A 23432-nucleotide genomic window follows, 5' to 3' on the forward strand; every position below is an offset into this window, starting at 1 on the left:
GGCTGGCTTTTGTAAAATCCTTACGTCTTTCATAGAAATGTGTTTTCCAGAACAATTGGAGTTTTTAAACTTTCAGTCCCGCCACATCATTCTTATGAAAGAGTTTTCCAGCTAGTAAATGGAGTTTAAAACTTGCCTTTTCAGAACACTGCAAACTACCGTTGGTATGTTTGAAAACTTGCTACGAATAACTTCGTGTGAAAGCTCCTTATTTAGTACGTTACCAGGTCGCTTCCAAGTAACTGTTTCCAACTTAGCCGAATTTAATTTGCATTGCAAACGCACCGATTTTCTCGTTCACACGCTTTGAAATGTTCATGCTTTTTTTGTCATATATTTCCGCCACATCGCAGCACGTTTTATAAGCTTGAACTTTTGTGTGAGACTCCCTCAGAGCCTCAGAACCTCAGTCACAGACGCGAAGTTATAGACATATGTAATACCGTACTACTGTAGTCGTGGTGATTGAATCAGTAGATATCGTGTAAACAGTCGCATGACTTGTGTTCTCGGTTATTTATAATATTGAGAAAGTGTACAGCACCTATAATAAAAGCCATTCTGGCAAACGGTATTTGTCATAATATAATAAGAACGCATCGCCGTCAATAAGGTTAGAGAATTCTAACCGCACGCAACAATAGAGTCAGATACTAATGTAGTAGGTTAACTAAGTCAATAACGTAAGCTAAGACCGATAAACTCTGCATCTGCATCTGTATCTGTCGGCATCAAACCTCTGCATTCCAACAACCCCGACCTCGACAGACTACCAACCTCTACATTTCTGGTGACCACCGACGTTCTAGTGACAACCCGACGTTCTAATAAACCACCGACGTTCTTGTGTCAAAAACGACGCGTTCCAATCCTCACAGCCGTTCTTCACTGGTAAGTGGATTTTTCACTTTTTATACAACTAGTTGCAACCATAGCTTGTAATGCATGCTCATCGGCCTGTACCTTATTAACTTAGCTTAAGCTATTCTTATTGTGCTGCATTGTGCTGCAGTTTGAAATAAAAGTTTTCTTGTTGTAAAGTATTTTTTGGTTCAATTGTGAACAATTTTTGCGTTGCGCCGCCTAAAACATTTTTTATCGATTTTGATAAATGTCACAACCCGCGCCGACACAACGAAAAGTTACTTCGGTGAGTGGCAAAGCTAAGACAGAATACCACATGAGCACACGATCAACCGACCGTTCCAACGAGTCAAGCAATAATACAACTATGTCGAACGAAAACGGGGAGGAATCCGCAAATTCTCCCGATAATGGCACTGCTGGACCGTCTGGTCTGGGTGCTAATAACCAATTACGGACAAATACGCAACCACAGAACAATACTTTGCGAAACGATTTGTTTTCACACGTTAAACTTCCTACCTTTTGGAAATTCAATCCCGAAGCGTGGATTTCTCACCTTGAACATAAATTTTCTCTCTATCAAATCACTTCTCAAACTAATCGTTACTTGTTAGCGGTAGAGGCAATTCCTGCGAAAGACCTCGCGCTCCTTCGGTTACCTTCTGCGTCGACACAGAACTGCTACGACATATTGATCAATGAAATCTTGAGAAACTTTGATAAACGTGAGGACCATTTAGATTTTTTGTTGGCGGACCTGACGCTGCACGATCAGTCCCCCAAACATTTAATGCGCGAATTAATGAGTGCGGTAGGTCAAGAGAATCTTACTCCGCCAGTTGTCAAACTAATTCGTGCTAAATTTCTTAAAGCGTTACCACCAGACGTCGCAATTGCGTTAGCCAGCGTGGAAAACCGCGATCTCCAGAACCTAGCAAGCAAAGCCCACGAAATCTTGTTGCTTAAGCAACCAAAAACATCTTCGCACAACATTTCTCTTGCTATCACTGATACGGATGACATTGATTACCCAATGCAACCACAAATACAGCAAATTCAATTGTCTAAACCACCGCGCTATACACAATCTAACGCTAACAATGAATCTAAGAGTTCCGGGCAAAGAAATACGAATTTCACAAACCATAATTCACCAAACCAACGCAATTCATTTAACTCAACATGGCAACAACGATCACCACGCACAAACAATGGGCAGTTTCACAAATCATACAGCAACAACGGTTTTAATCGAGATAATCGCCGACAAAACGGTTCCTTTTTTCCTAATAAACGCAAATATAATTTTTCACATTCATCCCACACATTTCAGAAACCAGACTACCAACGTAGCAGTTACCCTTGCGCGTCTGATGCTTCTAATGGCTTATGTTATTACCACGCCCGCTTCGGTAGGGATGCGCGCCGCTGCCACCCATCATGTAGCATGTGGGAAAACCAATCCCGCCCAACAAAAAACGCGTGGCGATCGACGCAACATTAACCCCGTCAGTCCCGTCGATCGCATCAACTATAAAAAGAGGCTGCCCCTTGTTAACTGTATATGATCACGCCAATAGTATTCACTTTTATGTAGATAGCGCGGCAGCAACTTCTCTTTTGTCCGCTAGTTTAGCTGACGTATCAAACCGCAAACCGCAAACTCCGCTTTTCGCTGCTAACAGCACGCCAATTACTACGTATGGCACTACACAGCTTAATGTTTCTCTTCACCCTCGTTTTTCTTATCCCTTTGAATTTGTGCTTGCGGACACACCTTTTTGCATATTGGGGCTGGATTTCCTCACTGAATACAACTTTGTCTTGGACCTTTATCTGATTTTATGACTTAATGTGTAGTAAAATTACCAAGAATACAGTCGCGATTATTTTTTGCATACAAAGTATAGGTATGCCTGCGACTACGCCATACTGGTATACGACAGATTTCACATACCTCTATCTCTCGTTGTATATAGGATTAATATATAGAGTGCATATTTCGACCTTAAGGGGGCGTCAAACACCAAAAACTAAGATCTTTATGAATTTGTTGTACTCCTACGTAGGGCTTTAAAATAGCACTTTAGGCCAATCGAAAAACAGCATGTTTTCAAGCCTGGGAACTACCCTTGCAGTTGGCGTGCTTCAATGTCCCAGGTCGCGTGCAGAATTAGGCTCAAAAGTAGCATGAAAGTAGCCAAGATCGATTTTTTAGACCAAAATTTTAGTGTTTATTTTGCGTCTTTGTAAAAAACGTTTGAATCATGATTTTTGATGGCTTTTTATAGAATGATAGTTCAAAGCATACTAAATTGCCATGCAAAATTTCAGAGAGCCCCATAAAAGATTTTTTGAGTAACCAGTCTTTCAGTAAAATCACTGTATAAAAATACAAACAAAGATTTTATGGCATTTTTGGTGTTTAGCCCCTCCTGAAATACAAATTTCCTTCCTATTCATGCCAAATTTAACGTACGTTTTGAAGGCGATCATAAAATTTGAAACAATTCATTTTCTAGGATAATTCCAAGGCCAAAACACAAAAACGACCATATTGCCCCTGATTGGCTAAAACATATTTTAAAAGCCTTACGTAAGAGTCTAACAAACTCAGAAAAGTTTAAGTTTTTCACAGATACGTTTCTTTCATACATAGCACTCGTAATATTATCTTTACGCGATGAGAACCTTTTCGTTCATTTACAGAACCACTGTTTTTATGTAAATATTTGAAGTTTCTTTTTTAAACTTTAAAACAAGTTTTAAGGCCCAATTTGTGTACAAAGTAAGTAAGTCTGCAATGTACCATGCACGAAACAGGAAGCTTTTAGCAAAAATGAGTTGAGTCCAACTATATTAACCGGGCTACAACACTCGGCCTATTCACGGGTGCTGTCCCGCTACTGGTCAACGCGGAAACTTTTAACTACTCCCTTTCGGACCTGACCCGGTTCGTTCCTCCTTAGACAATCTGGACACCTTAAGTTTCCATAAGACGACCATATTGACGCTGAGCTTAGCGCGGACACCTACTCGACATAGGTCCAAGTACCGCACATTTCCCAGTTTCAAGTTGTTCAACAACTCCAACTTCCAAGTAACTGGATTACAGGCGCTCGCCACAACGCCCGGCGAGCCTACAGCCACTAAATGGAGCGTATAAACATCAAATTATTTTTGGAACGTCGCGATTTGATTTCCATATACGAAACAAATAAATCCCAATTTGGTTCTTTGAAAACTTCCTCAATGTTTACAAATATACATTGTGTGAATAAGCCAATTTGTTGCGTTTATACTGCGAATGGATACATTCGAAATCGAGCACGGCAGGACTCGAACCTGCAATCTTCTGATCCGAAGTCAGACGCGTTATCCATTACGCTACGTGCCCTGTTAAGGAAAATTATTGAACGTAACTTACATCAATACGAGATTGGTGTAATCTGAATCCGTTTGTGCAGCATCTCGTTCACATGGCAAATCCTTACAAGTACAGGACTGACCTGAAAATTTCGTTAAATGCATCACAGATCATCCTGCACCAGTTATTTGCAAAAGTGCTCTTGAGTCCTGCTTAAACTAACAATTTCACCACATGGAACAGATTGCCCGTGTCCGTCAAGTATAAACTTCATATGTCTCAAATCCTTTCTCGGTAAATGAAACTGGTAGATATTTGGATTTTAAAACTAAGTAAAAGTATCTTATTAGTTTTGATTGTCTACGAATTCGTAGAAAGTTTGAACGAGCGCGCCAGGATTCGAACCTGGAATCTTCTGATCCGTAGTCAGACGCGTTATCCATTGCGCCACGCACCCACAAGCTTTTACAAAATATAGATTTCGTAAAACGGTTTAAATGAATTTACCTCAGTTAAAATTACAATACTTTAAATGCATTTGTACATACCAAAACTTTGGTTACGTCAAGGTGCTTGTTTTAGGAGATGTACTGTGTATATTTGAAGAAGGGGCAAGAGTCTGATTTTATGACCTAATGTGTAGTAAAATTACCAAGAATACAGTCGCGATTATTTTTTGCATACAAAGTATAGGTATGCCTGCGACTACACCATACTGGTATACGACAGATTTCACATACCTCTATCTCTCGTTGTATATAGGATTAATATATAGAGTGCATATTTCGACCTTAAGGGGGCGTCAAACACCAAAAACTAAGATCTTTATGAATTTGTTGTACTCCTACGTAGGGCTTTAAAATAGCACTTTAGGCCAATCGAAAAACAGCATGTTTTCAATCCTGGGAACTACCCTTGCAGTTGGCGTGCTTCAATGTCCCAGGTCGCGTGCAGAATTAGGCTCAAAAGTAGCATGAAAGTAGCCAAGATCGATTTTTTAGACCAAAATTTTAGTGTTTATTTTGCGTCTTTGTAAAAAACGTTTGAATCATGTTTTTTGATGGCTTTTTATGGAATGATAGTTCAAAGCATACTAAATTGCCATGCAAAATTTCAGAGAGCCCCATAAAAGATTTTTTGAGTAACCAGTCTTTCAGTAAAATCACTGTATAAAAATACAAACAAAGATTTTATGGCATTTTTGGTGTTTAGCCCCTCCTGAAATACAAATTTTCTTCCTACTCATGCCAAATTTTACGTACGTCTGGAAGGCGATCTTAAAATTTGAAACAATTACTTTTCTAGGATAATTCCAAGGCCAAAACACAAAAACGACCATTTTGCCCCTGATTGGCTAAAACATATTTTAAAAGCCTTACGTAAGAGTCTAACAAACTCAGAAAAGTTTAAGTTTTTCACAGATACGTTTCTTTCATACATAGCACTCGTAATATTATCTTTACGCGATGAGAACCTTTTCGTTCATTTACAGAACCACTGTTTTTATGTAAATATTTGAAGTTTCTTTTTTAAACTTTAAAACAAGTTTTAAGGCCCAATTTGTGTACAAAGTAAGTAAGTCTGCAATGTACCATGCACGAAACAGGAAGCTTTTAGCAAAAATGAGTTGAGTCCAACTATATTAACCGGGCTACAACACTCGGCCTATTCACGGGTGCTGTCCCGCTACTGGTTAACGCGGAAACTTTTAACTACTCCCTTTCGGACCTGACCCGGTTCGTTCCTCCTTAGACAATCTGGACACCTTAAGTTTCCATAAGACGACCATATTGACGCTGAGCTTAGCGCGGACACCTACTCGACATAGGTCCAAGTACCGCACATTTCCCAGTTTCAAGTTGTTCAACATCTCCAACTTCCAAGTAACTGGATTACAGGCGCGCGCCACAACGCCCGGCGAGCCTACAGCCACTAAATAGAGCGTATATACATCAAATTATTTTTGGAACGTCGCGATTTGATTTCCATATACGAAACAAATAAATCCCAATTTGGTTCTTGGAAAACTTCCTCAATGTTTACAAATATACATTGTGTGAATAAGCCAATTTGTTGCGTTTATACTGCGAATGGATACATTCGAAATCGAGCACGGCAGGACTCGAACCTGCAATCTTCTGATCCGAAGTCAGACGCGTTATCCATTACGCTACGTGCCCTGTTAAGGAAAATTATTGAACGTAACTTACATCAATACGAGATTGGTGTAATCTGAATCCGTTTGTGCAGCATCTCGTTCACATGGCAAATCCTTACAAGTACAGGACTGACCTGAAAATTTCGTTAAATGCATCACAGATCATCCTGCACCAGTTATTTACAAAAGTGCTCTTGAGTCCTGCTTAAACTAACAATTTCACCACATGGAACAGATTGCCCGTGTCCGTCAAGTATAAACTTCATATGTCTCAAATCCTTTCTCGGTAAATGAAACTGGTAGATATTTGGATTTTAAAACTAAGTAAAAGTATCTTATTAGTTTTGATTGTCTACGGATTCGTAGAAAGTTTGAACGAGCGCGCCAGGATTCGAACCTGGAATCTTCTGATCCGTAGTCAGACGCGTTATCCATTGCGCCACGCACCCACAAGCTTTTACAAATATCGATTTCGTAATGCGATTTAAATGAATTTACCTCAGTTAAAATTTTAAAACTTTAAATGCATTTGTACATACCAAAACTTTGGTTACGTCAAGGTGCTTGTTTTAGGAGATGTACGGTGTATATTTGAAGAAGGGGCAAGAGTCTGATTTTATGACCTAATGTGTAGTAAAATTACCAAGAATACAGTCGCGATTACTTTTTGCATACAAAGTATAGGTATGCCTGCGACTACACCATACTGGTATACGACAGATTTCACATACCTCTATCTCTCGTTGTATATAGGATTAATATATAGAGTGCATATTTCGACCTTAAGGGGGCGTCAAACACCAAAAACTAAGATCTTTATGAATTTGTTGTACTCCTACGTAGGGCTTTAAAATAGCACTTTAGGCCAATCGAAAAACAGCATGTTTTCAAGCCTGGGAACTACCCTTGCAGTTGTCGTGCTTCAATGTCCCAGGTCGCGTGCAGAATTAGGCTAAAAAGTAGTATGAAAGTAGCCAAGATCGATTTTTTAGACCAAAACTTTAGTGTTTATTTTGCGTCTTTGTAAAAAACGTTTGAATCATGTTTTTTGATGGCTTTTTTTGGAATGATAGTTCAAAGCATACTAAATTGCCATGCAAAATTTCAGAGAGCCCCATAAAAGATTTTTTGAGTAACCAGTCTTTCAGTAAAATCACTGTATAAAAATACAAACAAAGATTTTATGGCATTTTTGGTGTTTAGCCCCTCCTGAAATACAAATTTTCTTCCTACTCATGCCAAATTTTACGTACGTCTGGAAGGCGATCTTAAAATTTGAAACAATTCATTTTCTAGGATAATTCCAAGGCCAAAACACAAAAACGACCATATTGCCCCTGATTGGCTAAAACATATTTTAAAAGCCTTACGTAAGAGTCTAACAAACTCAGAAAAGTTTAAGTTTTTCACAGATACGTTTCTTTCATACATAGCACTCGTAATATTATCTTTACGCGATGAGAACCTTTTCGTTCATTTACAGAACCACTGTTTTTATGTAAATATTTGAAGTTTCTTTTTTAAACTTTAAAACAAGTTTTAAGGCCCAATTTGTGTACAAAGTAAGTAAGTCTGCAATGTACCATGCACGAAACAGGAAGCTTTTAGCGAAAATGAGTTGAGTCCAACTATATTAACCGGGCTACAACACTCGGCCTATTCACGGGTGCTGTCCCGCTACTGGTCAACGCGGAAACTTTTAACTACTCCCTTTCGGACCTGACCCGGTTCGTTCCTCCTTAGACAATCTGGACACCTTAAGTTTCCATAAGACGACCATATTGACGCTGAGCTTAGCGCGGACACCTACTCGACATAGGTCCAAGTACCGCACATTTCCCAGTTTCAAGTTGTTCAACAACTCCAACTTCCAAGTAACTGGATTACAGGCGCGCGCCACAACGCCCGGCGAGCCTACAGCCACTAAATAGAGCGTATAAACATCAAATTATTTTTGGAACGTCGCGATTTGATTTCCATATACGAAACAAATAAATCCCAATTTGGTTCTTGGAAAACTTCCTCAATGTTTACAAATATACATTGTGTGAATAAGCCAATTTGTTGCGTTTATACTGCGAATGGATACATTCGAAATCGAGCACGGCAGGACTCGAACCTGCAATCTTCTGATCCGAAGTCAGACGCGTTATCCATTACGCTACGTGCCCTGTTAAGGAAAATTATTGAACGTAACTTACATCAATACGAGATTGGTGTAATCTGAATCCGTTTGTGCAGCATCTCGTTCACATGGCAAATCCTTACAAGTACAGGACTGACCTGAAAATTTCGTTAAATGCATCACAGATCATCCTGCACCAGTTATTTACAAAAGTGCTCTTGAGTCCTGCTTAAACTAACAATTTCACCACATGGAACAGATTGCCCGTGTCCGTCAAGTATAAACTTCATATGTCTCAAATCCTTTCTCGGTAAATGAAACTGGTAGATATTTGGATTTTAAAACTAAGTAAAAGTATCTTATTAGTTTTGATTGTCTACGGATTCGTAGAAAGTTTGAACGAGCGCGCCAGGATTCGAACCTGGAATCTTCTGATCCGTAGTCAGACGCGTTATCCATTGCGCCACGCACCCACAAGCTTTTACAAATATCGATTTCGTAATGCGATTTAAATGAATTTACCTCAGTTAAAATTTTAAAACTTTAAATGCATTTGTACATACCAAAACTTTGGTTACGTCAAGGTGCTTGTTTTAGGAGATGTACGGTGTATATTTGAAGAAGGGGCAAGAGTCTGATTTTATGACCTAATGTGTAGTAAAATTACCAAGAATACAGTCGCGATTACTTTTTGCATACAAAGTATAGGTATGCCTGCGACTACACCATACTGGTATACGACAGATTTCACATACCTCTATCTCTCGTTGTATATAGGATTAATATATAGAGTGCATATTTCGACCTTAAGGGGGCGTCAAACACCAAAAACTAAGATCTTTATGAATTTGTTGTACTCCTACGTAGGGCTTTAAAATAGCACTTTAGGCCAATCGAAAAACAGCATGTTTTCAAGCCTGGGAACTACCCTTGCAGTTGTCGTGCTTCAATGTCCCAGGTCGCGTGCAGAATTAGGCTAAAAAGTAGTATGAAAGTAGCCAAGATCGATTTTTTAGACCAAAACTTTAGTGTTTATTTTGCGTCTTTGTAAAAAACGTTTGAATCATGTTTTTTGATGGCTTTTTATGGAATGATAGTTCAAAGCATACTAAATTGCCATGCAAAATTTCAGAGAGCCCCATAAAAGATTTTTTGAGTAACCAGTCTTTCAGTAAAATCACTGTATAAAAATACAAACAAAGATTTTATGGCATTTTTGGTGTTTAGCCCCTCCTGAAATACAAATTTTCTTCCTACTCATGCCAAATTTTACGTACGTCTGGAAGGCGATCTTAAAATTTGAAACAATTCATTTTCTAGGATAATTCCAAGGCCAAAACACAAAAACGACCATATTGCCCCTGATTGGCTAAAACATATTTTAAAAGCCTTACGTAAGAGTCTAACAAACTCAGAAAAGTTTAAGTTTTTCACAGATACGTTTCTTTCATACATAGCACTCGTAATATTATCTTTACGCGATGAGAACCTTTTCGTTCATTTACAGAACCACTGTTTTTATGTAAATATTTGAAGTTTCTTTTTTAAACTTTAAAACAAGTTTTAAGGCCCAATTTGTGTACAAAGTAAGTAAGTCTGCAATGTACCATGCACGAAACAGGAAGCTTTTAGCGAAAATGAGTTGAGTCCAACTATATTAACCGGGCTACAACACTCGGCCTATTCACGGGTGCTGTCCCGCTACTGGTCAACGCGGAAACTTTTAACTACTCCCTTTCGGACCTGACCCGGTTCGTTCCTCCTTAGACAATCTGGACACCTTAAGTTTCCATAAGACGACCATATTGACGCTGAGCTTAGCGCGGACACCTACTCGACATAGGTCCAAGTACCGCACATTTCCCAGTTTCAAGTTGTTCAACAACTCCAACTTCCAAGTAACTGGATTACAGGCGCGCGCCACAACGCCCGGCGAGCCTACAGCCACTAAATAGAGCGTATAAACATCAAATTATTTTTGGAACGTCGCGATTTGATTTCCATATACGAAACAAATAAATCCCAATTTGGTTCTTGGAAAACTTCCTCAATGTTTACAAATATACATTGTGTGAATAAGCCAATTTGTTGCGTTTATACTGCGAATGGATACATTCGAAATCGAGCACGGCAGGACTCGAACCTGCAATCTTCTGATCCGAAGTCAGACGCGTTATCCATTACGCTACGTGCCCTGTTAAGGAAAATTATTGAACGTAACTTACATCAATACGAGATTGGTGTAATCTGAATCCGTTTGTGCAGCATCTCGTTCACATGGCAAATCCTTACAAGTACAGGACTGACCTGAAAATTTCGTTAAATGCATCACAGATCATCCTGCACCAGTTATTTGCAAAAGTGCTCTTGAGTCCTGCTTAAACTAACAATTTCACCACATGGAACAGATTGCCCGTGTCCGTCAAGTATAAACTTCATATGTCTCAAATCCTTTCTCGGTAAATGAAACTGGTAGATATTTGGATTTTTAAACTAAGTAAAAGTATCTTATTAGTTTTGATTGTCTACGAATTCGTAGAAAGTTTGAACGAGCACGCCAGGATTCGAACCTGGAAACTTCTGATCCGTAGTCAGACGCGTTATCCATTGCGCCACGCACCCACAAGCTTTTACAAATATCGATTTCGTAATGCGATTTAAATGAATTTACCTCAGTTAAAATTTTAAAACTTTAAATGCATTTGTACATACCAAAACTTTGGTTACGTCAAGGTGCTTGTTTTAGGAGATGTACGGTGTATATTTGAAGAAGGGGCAAGAGTCTGATTTTATGACCTAATGTGTAGTAAAATTACCAAGAATACAGTCGCGATTACTTTTTGCATACAAAGTATAGGTATGCCTGCGACTACACAATACTGGTATACGACAGATTTCACATACCTCTATCTCTCGTTGTATATAGGATTAATATATAGAGTGCATATTTCGACCTTAAGGGGGCGTCAAACACCAAAAACTAAGATCTTTATGAATTTGTTGTACTCCTACGTAGGGCTTTAAAATAGCACTTTAGGCCAATCGAAAAACAGCATGTTTTCAAGCCTGGGAACTACCCTTGCAGTTGGCGTGCTTCAATGTCCCAGGTCGCGTGCAGAATTAGGCTAAAAAGTAGTATGAAAGTAGCCAAGATCGATTTTTTAGACCAAAATTTTAGTGTTTATTTTGCGTCTTTGTAAAAAACGTTTGAATCATGTTTTTTGATGGCTTTTTATGGAATGATAGTTCAAAGCATACTAAATTGCCATGCAAAATTTCAGAGAGCCCCATAAAAATTTTTTGAGTAACCAGTCTTTCAGTAAAATCACTGTATAAAAATACAAACAAAGATTTTATGGCATTTTTGGTGTTTAGCCCCTCCTGAAATACAAATTTTCTTCTTACTCATGCCAAATTTTACGTACGTCTTGAAGGCGATCTTAAAATTTGAAACAATTCATTTTCTAGGATAATTCCAAGGCCAAAACACAAAATCGACCATATTGCCCCTGATTGGCTAAAACATATTTTAAAAGCCTTACGTAAGAGTCTAACAAACTCAGAAAAGTTTAAGTTTTTCACAGATACGTTTCTTTCATACATAGCACTCGTAATATTATCTTTACGCGATGAGAACCTTTTCGTTCATTTACAGAACCACTGTTTTTATGTAAATATTTGAAGTTTCTTTTTTAAACTTTAAAACAAGTTTTAAGGCCCAATTTGTGTACAAAGTAAGTAAGTCTGCAATGTACCATGCACGAAACAAGAAGCTTTTAGCAAAAATGAGTTGAGTCCAACTATATTAACCGGGCTACAACACTCGGCCTATTCACGGGTGCTGTCCCGCTACTGGTCAACGCGGAAACTTTTAACTACTCCCTTTCGGACCTGACCCGGTTCGTTCCTCCTTAGACAATCTGGACACCTTAAGTTTCCATAAGACGACCATATTGACGCTGAGCTTAACGCGGACACCTACTCGACATAGGTCCAAGTACCGCACATTTCCCAGTTTCAAGTTGTTCAACAACTCCAACTTCCAAGTAACTGGATTACAGGCGCGCGCCACAACGCCCGGCGAGCCTACAGCCACTAAATGGAGCGTATAAACATCAAATTATTTTTGGAACGTCGCGATTTGGTTTCCATATACGAAACAAATAAATCCCAATTTGGTTCTTGGAAAACTTCCTCAATGTTTACAAATATACATTGTGTGAATAAGCCAATTTGTTGCGTTTATACTGCGAATGGATACATTCGAAATCGAGCACGGCAGGACTCAAACCTGCAATCTTCTGATCCGAAGTCAGACGCGTTATCCATTACGCTACGTGCCCTGTTAAGGAAAATTATTGAACGTAACTTACATCAATACGAGATTGGTGTAATCTGAATCCGTTTGTGCAGCATCTCGTTCACATGGCAAATCCTTACAAGTACAGGACTGACCTGAAAATTTCGTTAAATGCATCACAGATCATCCTGCACCAGTTATTTGCAAAAGTGCTCTTGAGTCCTGCTTAAACTAACAATTTCACCACATGGAACAGATTGCCCGTGTCCGTCAAGTATAAACTTCATATGTCTCAAATCCTTTCTCGGTAAATGAAACTGGTAGATATTTGGATTTTAAAACTAAGTAAAAGTATCTTATTAGTTTTGATTGTCTACGAATTCGTAGAAAGTTTGAACGAGCGCGCCAGGATTCGAACCTGGAATCTTCTGATCCGTAGTCAGACGCGTTATCCATTGCGCCACGCACCCACAAGCTTTTACAAAATATAGATTTCGTAAAAGGGTTTAAATGAATTTACCTCAGTTAAAATTACAATACTTTAAATGCATTTGTACATACCAAAACTTTGGTTACGTCAAGGTGCTTGTTTTAGGAGATGTACTGTGTATATTTGAAGAAGGGGCAAGAGTCTGATTTTATGACTTAATGTGTAGTAAAATTACCAAGAATACAGTCGCGATTACTTTTTGCATACAAAGTATAGGTATGCCTGTGACTACACCATACTGGTATACGACAGATTTCACATACCTCTATCTCTCGTTGTATATAGGATTAATATATAGAGTGCATATTTCGACCTTAAGGGGGCGTCAAACACCAAAAACTAAGATCTTTATGAATTTGTTGTACTCCTACGTAGGGCTTTAAAATAGCACTTTAGGCCAATCGAAAAACAGCATGTTTTCAAGCCTGGGAACTACCCTTGCAGTTGGCGTGCTTCAATGTCCCAGGTCGCGTGCAGAATTAGGCTCAAAAGTAGCATGAAAGTAGCCAAGATCGATTTTTTAGACCAAAATTTTAGTGTTTATTTTGCGTCTTTGTAAAAAACGTTTGAATCATGTTTTTTGATGGCTTTTTATGGAATGATAGTTCAAAGCATACTAAATTGCCATGCAAAATTTCAGAGAGCCCCATAAAAATTTTTTGAGTAACCAGTCTTTCAGTAAAATCACTGTATAAAAATACAAACAAAGATTTTATGGCATTTTTGGTGTTTAGCCCCTCCTGAAATACAAATTTTCTTCCTACTCATGCCAAATTTTACGTACGTCTGGAAGGCGATCTTAAAATTTGAAACAATTCATTTTCTAGGATAATTCCAAGGCCAAAACACAAAAACGACCATATTGCCCCTGATTGGCTAAAACATATTTTAAAAGCCTTACGTAAGAGTCTAACAAACTCAGAAAAGTTTAAGTTTTTCACAGATACGTTTCTTTCATACATAGCACTCGTAATATTATCTTTACGCGATGAGAACCTTTTCGTTCATTTACAGAACCACTGTTTTTATGTAAATATTTGAAGTTTCTTTTTTAAACTTTAAAACAAGTTTTAAGGCCCAATTTGTGTACAAAGTAAGTAAGTCTGCAATGTACCATGCACGAAACAAGAAGCTTTTAGCAAAAATGAGTTGAGTCCAACTATATTAACCGGGCTACAACACTCGGCCTATTCACGGGTGCTGTCCCGCTACTGGTCAACGCGGAAACTTTTAACTACTCCCTTTCGGACCTGACCCGGTTCGTTCCTCCTTAGACAATCTGGACACCTTAAGTTTCCATAAGACGACCATATTGACGCTGAGCTTAACGCGGACACCTACTCGACATAGGTCCAAGTACCGCACATTTCCCAGTTTCAAGTTGTTCAACAACTCCAACTTCCAAGTAACTGGATTACAGGCGCGCGCCACAACGCCCGGCGAGCCTACAGCCACTAAATGGAGCGTATAAACATCAAATTATTTTTGGAACGTCGCGATTTGGTTTCCATATACGAAACAAATAAATCCCAATTTGGTTCTTGGAAAACTTCCTCAATGTTTACAAATATACATTGTGTGAATAAGCCAATTTGTTGCGTTTATACTGCGAATGGATACATTCGAAATCGAGCACGGCAGGACTCAAACCTGCAATCTTCTGATCCGAAGTCAGACGCGTTATCCATTACGCTACGTGCCCTGTTAAGGAAAATTATTGAACGTAACTTACATCAATACGAGATTGGTGTAATCTGAATCCGTTTGTGCAGCATCTCGTTCACATGGCAAATCCTTACAAGTACAGGACTAACCTGAAAATTTCGTTAAATGCATCACAAATCATCCTGCACCAGTTATTTGCAAAAGTGCTCTTGAGTCCTGCTTAAACTAACAATTTCACCACATGGAACAGATTGCCCGTGTCCGTCAAGTATAAACTTCATATGTCTCAAATCCTTTCTCGGTAAATGAAACTGGTAGATATTTGGATTTTAAAACTAAGTAAAAGTATCTTACTAGTTTTGATTGTCTACGAATTCGTAGAAAGTTTGAACGAGCGCGCCAGGATTCGAACCTGGAATCTTCTGATCCGTAGTCAGACGCGTTATCCATTGCGCCACGCACCCACAAGCTTTTACAAAATATAGATTTCGTAAAAGGGTTTAAATGAATTTACCTCAGTTAAAATTACAATACTTTAAATGCATTTGTACATACCAAAACTTTGGTTACGTCAAGGTGCTTGTTTTAGGAGATGTACTGTGTATATTTGAAGAAGGGGCAAGAGTCTGATTTTATGACTTAATGTGTAGTAAAATTACCAAGAATACAGTCGCGATTGCTTTTTGCATACAAAGTATAGGTATGCCTGTGACTACACCATACTGGTATACGACAGATTTCACATACCTCTATCTCTCGTTGTATATAGGATTAATATATAGAGTGCATATTTCGACCTTAAGGGGGCGTCAAACACCAAAAACTAAGATCTTTATGAATTTGTTGTACTCCTACGTAGGGCTTTAAAATAGCACTTTAGGCCAATCGAAAAACAGCATGTTTTCAAGCCTGGGAACTACCCTTGCAGTTGGCGTGCTTCAATGTCCCAGGTCGCGTGCAGAATTAGGTTCAAAAGTAGCATGAAAGTAGCCAAGATCGATTTTTTAGACCAAAATTTTAGTGTTTATTTTGCGTCTTTGTAAAAAACGTTTGAATCATGTTTTTTGATGGCTTTTTATGGAATGATAGTTCAAAGCATACTAAATTGCCATGCAAAATTTCAGAGAGCCCAATAAAAATTTTTTGAGTTACCAGTCTTTCAGTAAAATCACTGTACAAAAATACAAACAAAGATTTTATGGCATTTTTGGTGTTTAACCCCTCCTGAAATACAAATTTTCTTCCTACTCATGCCAAATTTTACGTACGTCTGGAAGGCGATCTTAAAATTTGAAACAATTACTTTTCTAGGATAATTCCAAGGCCAAAACACAAAAACGACCATATTGCCCCTGATTGGCTAAAACATATTTTAAAAGCCTTACGTAAGAGTCTAACAAACTCAGAAAAGTTTAAGTTTTTCACAGATACGTTTCTTTCATACATAGCACTCGTAATATTATCTTTACGCGATGAGAACCTTTTCGTTCATTTACAGAACCACTGTTTTTATGTAAATATTTGAAGTTTCTTTTTTAAACTTTAAAACAAGTTTTAAGGCCCAATTTGTGTACAAAGTAAGTAAGTCTGCAATGTACCATGCACGAAACAGGAAGCTTTTAGCAAAAATGAGTTGAGTCCAACTATATTAACCGGGCTACAACACTCGGCCTATTCACGGGTGCTGTCCCGCTACTGGTCAACGCGGAAACTTTTAACTACTCCCTTTCGGACCTGACCCGGTTCGTTCCTCCTTAGACAATCTGGACACCTTAAGTTTCCATAAGCCGACCATATTGACGCTGAGCTTAGCGCAAACACCTACTCGACATAGGTCCAAGTACCGCACATTTCCCAGTTTCAAGTTGTTCAACAACTCCAACTTCCAAGTAACTGGATTACAGGCGCGCGCCACAACGCCCGGCGAGCCTACAGCCACTAAATGGAGCGTATAAACATCAAATTATTTTTGGAACGTCGCGATTTGATTTCCATATACGAAACAAATAAATCCCAATTTGGTTCTTTGAAAACTTCCTCAATGTTTACAAATATACATTGTGTGAATAAGCCAATTTGTTGCGTTTATACTGCGAATGGATACATTCGAAATCGAGCACGGCAAGACTCGAACCTGCAATCTTCTGATCCGAAGTCAGACGCGTTATCCATTACGCTACGTGCCCTGTTAAGGAAAATTATTCAACGTAACTTACATCAATACGAGATTGGTGTAATCTGAATCCGTTTGTGCAGCATCTCGTTCACATGGCAAATCCTTACAAGTACAGGACTGACCTGAAAATTTCGTTAAATGCATCACAGATCATCCTGCACCAGTTATTTGCAAAAGTGCTCTTGAGTCCTGCTTAAACTAACAATTTCACCACATGGAACAGATTGCCCGTGTCCGTCAAGTATAAACTTCATATGTCTCAAATCCTTTCTCGGTAAATGAAACTGGTAGATATTTGGATTTTAAAACTAAGTAAAAGTATCTTATTAGTTTTGATTGTCTACAAATTCGTAGAAAGTTTGAACGAGCGCGCCAGGATTCGAACCTGGAATCTTCTGATCCGTAGTCATACGCGTTATCCATTGCGCCACGCACCCACAAGCTTTTACAAAAGATAGATTTCGTAAAACGGTTTAAATGAATTTACCTCAGTTAAAATTACAATACTTTAAATGCATTTGTACATACCAAAACTTTGGTTACGTCAAGGTGCTTGTTTTAGGAGATGTACTGTGTATATTTGAAGAAGGGGCAAGAGTCTGATTTTATGACTTAATGTGTAGTAAAATTACCAAGAATACAGTCGCGATTACTTTTTGCATACAAAGTATAGGTATGCCTGTGACTACACCATACTGGTATACGACAGATTTCACATACCTCTATCTCTCGTTGTATATAGGATTAATATATAGAGTGCATATTTCGACCTTAAGGGGGCGTCAAACACCAAAAACTAAGATCTTTATGAATTTGTTGTACTCCTACGTAGGGCTTTAAAATAGCACTTTAGGCCAATCGAAAAACAGCATGTTTTCAAGCCTGGGAACTACCCTTGCAGTTGGCGTGCTTCAATGTCCCAGGTCGCGTGCAGAATTAGGCTCAAAAGTAGCATGAAAGTAGCCAAGATCGATTTTTAGACCAAAATTTTAGTGTTTATTTTGCGTCTTTGTAAAAAACGTTTGAATCATGTTTTTTGATGGCTTTTTATGGAATGAGAGTTCAAAGCATACTAAATTGCCATGCAAAATTTCAGAGAGCCCCATAAAAATTTTTTGAGTTACCAGTCTTTCAGTAAAATCACTGTACAAAAATACAAACAAAGATTTTATGGCATTTTTGGTGTTTAACCCCTCCTGAAATACAAATTTTCTTCCTACTCATGCCAAATTTTACGTACGTCTGGAAGGCGATCTTAAAATTTGAAACAATTACTTTTCTAGGATAATTCCAAGGCCAAAACACAAAAACGACCATATTGCCCCTGATTGGCTAAAACATATTTTAAAAGCCTTACGTAAGAGTCTAACAAACTCAGAAAAGTTTAAGTTTTTCACAGATACGTTTCTTTCATACATAGCACTCGTAATATTATCTTTACGCGATGAGAACCTTTTCGTTCATTTACAGAACCACTGTTTTTATGTAAATATTTGAAGTTTCTTTTTTAAACTTTAAAACAAGTTTTAAGGCCCAATTTGTGTACAAAGTAAGTAAGTCTGCAATGTACCATGCACGAAACAGGAAGCTTTTAGCAAAAATGAGTTGAGTCCAACTATATTAACCGGGCTACAACACTCGGCCTATTCACGGGTGCTGTCCCGCTACTGGTCAACGCGAGAACTTTTGGCTGCTCCCTTTCGGACCTGACCCGGTTCGTTCCTCCTTAGACAATCTGGACACCTTAAGTTTCCATAAGCCGACCATATTGACGCTGAGCTTAGCGCAAACACCTACTCGACATAGGTCCAAGTACCGCACATTTCCCAGTTTCAAGTTGTTCAACAACTCCAACTTCCAAGTAACTGGATTACAGGCGCGCGCCACAACGCCCGGCGAGCCTACAGCCACTAAATGGAGCGTATAAACATCAAATTATTTTTGGAACGTCGCGATTTGATTTCCATATACGAAACAAATAAATCCCAATTTGGTTCTTTGAAAACTTCCTCAATGTTTACAAATATACATTGTGTGAATAAGCCAATTTGTTGCGTTTATACTGCGAATGGATACATTCGAAATCGAGCACGGCAAGACTCGAACCTGCAATCTTCTGATCCGAAGTCAGACGCGTTATCCATTACGCTACGTGCCCTGTTAAGGAAAATTATTCAACGTAACTTACATCAATACGAGATTGGTGTAATCTGAATCCGTTTGTGCAGCATCTCGTTCACATGGCAAATCCTTACAAGTACAGGACTGACCTGAAAATTTCGTTAAATGCATCACAGATCATCCTGCACCAGTTATTTGCAAAAGTGCTCTTGAGTCCTGCTTAAACTAACAATTTCACCACATGGAACAGATTGCCCGTGTCCGTCAAGTATAAACTTCATATGTCTCAAATCCTTTCTCGGTAAATGAAACTGGTAGATATTTGGATTTTAAAACTAAGTAAAAGTATCTTATTAGTTTTGATTGTCTACAAATTCGTAGAAAGTTTGAACGAGCGCGCCAGGATTCGAACCTGGAATCTTCTGATCCGTAGTCAGACGCGTTATCCATTGCGCCACGCACCCACAAGCTTTTACAAAAGATAGATTTCGTAAAACGGTTTAAATGAATTTACCTCAGTTAAAATTACAATACTTTAAATGCATTTGTACATACCAAAACTTTGGTTACGTCAAGGTGCTTGTTTTAGGAGATGTACTGTGTATATTTGAAGAAGGGGCAAGAGTCTGATTTTATGACTTAATGTGTAGTAAAATTACCAAGAATACAGTCGCGATTACTTTTTGCATACAAAGTATAGGTATGCCTGCGACTACACCATACTGGTATACGACAGATTTCACATACCTCTATCTCTCGTTGTATATAGGATTAATATATAGAGTGCATATTTCGACCTTAAGGGGGCGTCAAACACCAAAAACTAAGATCTTTATGAATTTGTTGTACTCCTACGTAGGGCTTTAAAATAGCACTTTGGGCCAATCGAAAAACAGCATGTTTTCAAGCCTGGGAACTACCCTTGCAGTTGGCGTGCTTCAATGTCCCAGGTCGCGTGCAGAATTAGGCTCAATAGTAGCATGAAAGTAGCCAAGATCGATTTTTTAGACCAAAATTTTAGTGTTTATTTTGCGTCTTTGTAAAAAACGTTTGAGTCATGTTTTTTGATGGCTTTTTATGGAATGATAGTTCAAAGCATACTAAATTGCCATGCAAAATTTCAGAGAGCCCCATAAAAATTTTTTGAGTAACCAGTCTTTCAGTAAAATCACTGTACAAAAATACAAACAAAGATTTTATGGCATTTTTGGTGTTTAGCCCCTCCTGAAATACAAATTTTCTTCCTACTCATGCCAAATTTTACGTACGTGTGGAAGGCGATCTTAAAATTTGAAACAATTCATTTTCTAGGATAATTCCAAGGCCAAAACACAAAAACGACCATATTGCCCCTGATTGGCTAAAACATATTTTAAAAGCCTTACGTAAGAGTCTAACAAACTCAGAAAAGTTTAAGTTTTTCACAGATACGTTTCTTTCATACATAGCACTCGTAATATTATCTTTACGCGATGAGAACCTTTTCGTTCATTTACAGAACCACTGTTTTTATGTAAATATTTGAAGTTTCTCTTTTAAACTTTAAAACAAGTTTTAAGGCCCAATTTGTGTACAAAGTAAGTAAGTCTGCAATGTACCATGCACGAAACAGGAAGCTTTTAGCAAAAATGAGTTGAGTCCAACTATATTAACCGGGCTACAACACTCGGCCTATTCACGGGTGCTGTCCCGCTACTGGTCAACGCGGAAACTTTTAACTACTCCCTTTCGGACCTGACCCGGTTCGTTCCTCCTTAGACAATCTGGACACCTTAAGTTTCCATAAGACGACCATATTGACGCTGAGCTTAGCGCGGACACCTACTCGACATAGGTCCAAGTACCGCACATTTCCCAGTTTCAAGTTGTTCAACAACTCCAACTTCCAAGTAACTGGATTACAGGCGCGCGCCACAATGCCCGGCGAGCCTACAGCCACTAAATGGAGCGTATAAACATCAAATTATTTTTGGAACGTCGCGAATTGATTTCCATATACGAAACAAATAAATCCCAATTTGGTTCTTTAAAAACTTCCTCAATGTTTACAAATATACATTGTGTGAATAAGCCAATTTGTTGCGTTTATACTGCGAATGGATACATTCGAAATCGAGCACGGCAGGACTCGAACCTGCAATCTTCTGATCCGAAGTCAGACGCGTTATCCATTACGCTACGTGCCCCGTTAAAGAAAAGTATTCAACGTAACTTACATCAATACGAGATTGGTGTAATCTGAATCCGTTTGTGCAGCATCTCGTTCACATGGCAAATCCTTACAAGTAAAGGACTGACCTGAAAATTTCGTTAAATGCGTGAAAGATCATCCTGCACCAGCTATTTGCAAAAGTGCTCTTGAGTTCTGCTTAAACTAACAATTTCACCACATGGAAGAGATTGCCCGTGTCCGTCAAGTATAAACTTCATATGTCTCAAATACTTTCTCGGTAAATGAAACTGGAAGATATTTGGATTTTAAAACTAAGCAAAGGTTTCTCAATAGTTTTGATTGTCTACGGATTCGTAGAAAGTTTGAACGAGCACGCCAGGATTCGAACCTGGAAATTTTTGATCCGTAGTCAGACGCGTTATCCATTGCGCCACGCACCCACAAGATTTTACAAATATAGATTTCGAAATGCGATTTAAATGAATTTACCTCAGTTAAAATTTTAAAACTTTAAATGCATTTGTACATACCAAAACTTTGGTTACGTCAAGGTGCTTGTTTTAGGAGATGTACGGTGTATATTTGAAGAAGGGGCAAGAGTCTGATTTTATGACCTAATGTGTAGTAAAATTACCAAGTATACAGTCGCGATTACTTTTTGCATACAAAGTATAGGTATGCCTGCGACTACACCATACTGGTATACGACAGATTTCACATACCTCTATCTCCCGCTGTATATAGGATTAATATATAGATTGCATATTTTGACCTTAAGGGGGCGTCAAACACCAAAAACTAAGATCTTTATGAATTTGTTGTACTCCTACGTAGGGCTTTAAAATAGCACTTTAGGCCAATCGAAAAACAGCATGTTTTCAATCCTGGGAACTACCCTTGCAGTTGTCGTGCTTCAATATCCCAGGTCGCGTGCAGAATTAGGCTAAAAAGTAGTATGAAAGTAGCCAAGATCGATTTTTAGACCAAAATTTTAGTGTTTATTTTGCGTCTTTGTAAAAAACGTTTGAATCATGTTTTTTGATGGCTTTTTATGGAATGATATTGTAGTTCAAAGCATACTAAATTGCCATGCAAAATTTCAGAGAGCCCCATAAAAGATTTTTTAAGCAAACAGTCTTTCAGTAAAATCACTGTATAAAAATACAAACAAAGATTTTATGGCATTTTTGGTGTTTAGCCCCTCCTGAAATACAAATTTTCTTCTTACTCATGCCAAATTTTACGTACGTCTTGAAGGCGATCTTAAAATTTGAAACAATTCATTTTCTAGGATAATTCCAAGGCCAAAACACAAAATCGACCATATTGCCCCTGATTGGCTAAAACATATTTTAAAAGCCTTACGTAAGAGTCTAACAAACTCAGAAAAGTTTAAGTTTTTCACAGATACGTTTCTTTCATACATAGCACTCGTAATATTATCTTTACGCGATGAGAACCTTTTCGTTCATTTACAGAACCACTGTTTTTATGTAAATATTTGAAGTTTCTTTTTTACACATTAAAACAAGTTTTACGGCCCAATGTGTGTACAAATTAATTAAGTCTGCAATGTACCATGCACGAAACAGGAAGCTTTTAGCAAAAAAGAGTTGAGTCCAACTATATTAACCGGGCTACGACACTCGGCCTATTCACGGGTGCTGTCCCGCTACTGGTCAACGCGAGAACTTTTAACTGCTCCCTTTCGGACCTGACCCGGTTCGTTCCTCCTTAGACAACCTGGACACCTTACGTTCCCATAAGACGACCATATTGACGCTGAGCTTAGCGCGGACACCTGCTCGACATAGGTCCAAGTACCGCACATTTCCCAGTTTCAAGTTGTTCAACAACTCCAGCTTCCAAGTAACTGGATTACAGGCGCGCGCCACAACGCCCGGCGAGCCTACAGCCACTAAATGGAGCGTATAAACATCAAATTATTTTTGGAACGTCGAGATTTGATTTCCATATACGAAACAAATAA

General features: G+C 38.5%; 17 non-coding genes across 17 annotated transcripts; all 17 read right to left on the bottom strand.

Moving 5' to 3' along the window:
- Positions 1-4191: 4191 nt before the first annotated feature.
- On the bottom strand, positions 4192-4264 carry Trnar-ucg (transfer RNA arginine (anticodon UCG)). The gene has a single exon. It is a non-coding gene; the product is annotated as a tRNA-Arg (tRNA).
- Positions 4265-4618: 354 nt separating this feature from the next.
- Positions 4619-4691, bottom strand: Trnar-acg (transfer RNA arginine (anticodon ACG)). The gene has a single exon. It is a non-coding gene; the product is annotated as a tRNA-Arg (tRNA).
- Positions 4692-6341: 1650 nt separating this feature from the next.
- On the bottom strand, positions 6342-6414 carry Trnar-ucg (transfer RNA arginine (anticodon UCG)). Its single transcript has one exon. It is a non-coding gene; the product is annotated as a tRNA-Arg (tRNA).
- Positions 6415-6768: 354 nt separating this feature from the next.
- Trnar-acg (transfer RNA arginine (anticodon ACG)) lies at positions 6769-6841 on the bottom strand. Its single transcript has one exon. It is a non-coding gene; the product is annotated as a tRNA-Arg (tRNA).
- Positions 6842-8490: 1649 nt separating this feature from the next.
- On the bottom strand, positions 8491-8563 carry Trnar-ucg (transfer RNA arginine (anticodon UCG)). Its single transcript has one exon. It is a non-coding gene; the product is annotated as a tRNA-Arg (tRNA).
- Positions 8564-8917: 354 nt separating this feature from the next.
- Trnar-acg (transfer RNA arginine (anticodon ACG)) lies at positions 8918-8990 on the bottom strand. Its single transcript has one exon. It is a non-coding gene; the product is annotated as a tRNA-Arg (tRNA).
- Positions 8991-10639: 1649 nt separating this feature from the next.
- Positions 10640-10712, bottom strand: Trnar-ucg (transfer RNA arginine (anticodon UCG)). Its single transcript has one exon. It is a non-coding gene; the product is annotated as a tRNA-Arg (tRNA).
- Positions 10713-11066: 354 nt separating this feature from the next.
- Positions 11067-11139, bottom strand: Trnar-acg (transfer RNA arginine (anticodon ACG)). The gene has a single exon. It is a non-coding gene; the product is annotated as a tRNA-Arg (tRNA).
- A 1648-nt stretch (positions 11140-12787) lies between these two features.
- Trnar-ucg (transfer RNA arginine (anticodon UCG)) lies at positions 12788-12860 on the bottom strand. Its single transcript has one exon. It is a non-coding gene; the product is annotated as a tRNA-Arg (tRNA).
- Positions 12861-13214: 354 nt separating this feature from the next.
- On the bottom strand, positions 13215-13287 carry Trnar-acg (transfer RNA arginine (anticodon ACG)). Its single transcript has one exon. It is a non-coding gene; the product is annotated as a tRNA-Arg (tRNA).
- Positions 13288-14936: 1649 nt separating this feature from the next.
- Positions 14937-15009, bottom strand: Trnar-ucg (transfer RNA arginine (anticodon UCG)). Its single transcript has one exon. It is a non-coding gene; the product is annotated as a tRNA-Arg (tRNA).
- A 354-nt stretch (positions 15010-15363) lies between these two features.
- Positions 15364-15436, bottom strand: Trnar-acg (transfer RNA arginine (anticodon ACG)). The gene has a single exon. It is a non-coding gene; the product is annotated as a tRNA-Arg (tRNA).
- Positions 15437-17085: 1649 nt separating this feature from the next.
- On the bottom strand, positions 17086-17158 carry Trnar-ucg (transfer RNA arginine (anticodon UCG)). Its single transcript has one exon. It is a non-coding gene; the product is annotated as a tRNA-Arg (tRNA).
- Positions 17159-17512: 354 nt separating this feature from the next.
- Trnar-acg (transfer RNA arginine (anticodon ACG)) lies at positions 17513-17585 on the bottom strand. The gene has a single exon. It is a non-coding gene; the product is annotated as a tRNA-Arg (tRNA).
- A 1648-nt stretch (positions 17586-19233) lies between these two features.
- Trnar-ucg (transfer RNA arginine (anticodon UCG)) lies at positions 19234-19306 on the bottom strand. Its single transcript has one exon. It is a non-coding gene; the product is annotated as a tRNA-Arg (tRNA).
- A 354-nt stretch (positions 19307-19660) lies between these two features.
- Trnar-acg (transfer RNA arginine (anticodon ACG)) lies at positions 19661-19733 on the bottom strand. Its single transcript has one exon. It is a non-coding gene; the product is annotated as a tRNA-Arg (tRNA).
- Positions 19734-21382: 1649 nt separating this feature from the next.
- Trnar-ucg (transfer RNA arginine (anticodon UCG)) lies at positions 21383-21455 on the bottom strand. Its single transcript has one exon. It is a non-coding gene; the product is annotated as a tRNA-Arg (tRNA).
- Positions 21456-23432: the final 1977 nt, after the last annotated feature.

The sequence above is a fragment of the Clavelina lepadiformis genome, chromosome 7 (assembly GCF_947623445.1).
Source record: "Clavelina lepadiformis chromosome 7, kaClaLepa1.1, whole genome shotgun sequence".
NCBI lineage: Eukaryota > Metazoa > Chordata > Ascidiacea > Aplousobranchia > Clavelinidae > Clavelina > Clavelina lepadiformis.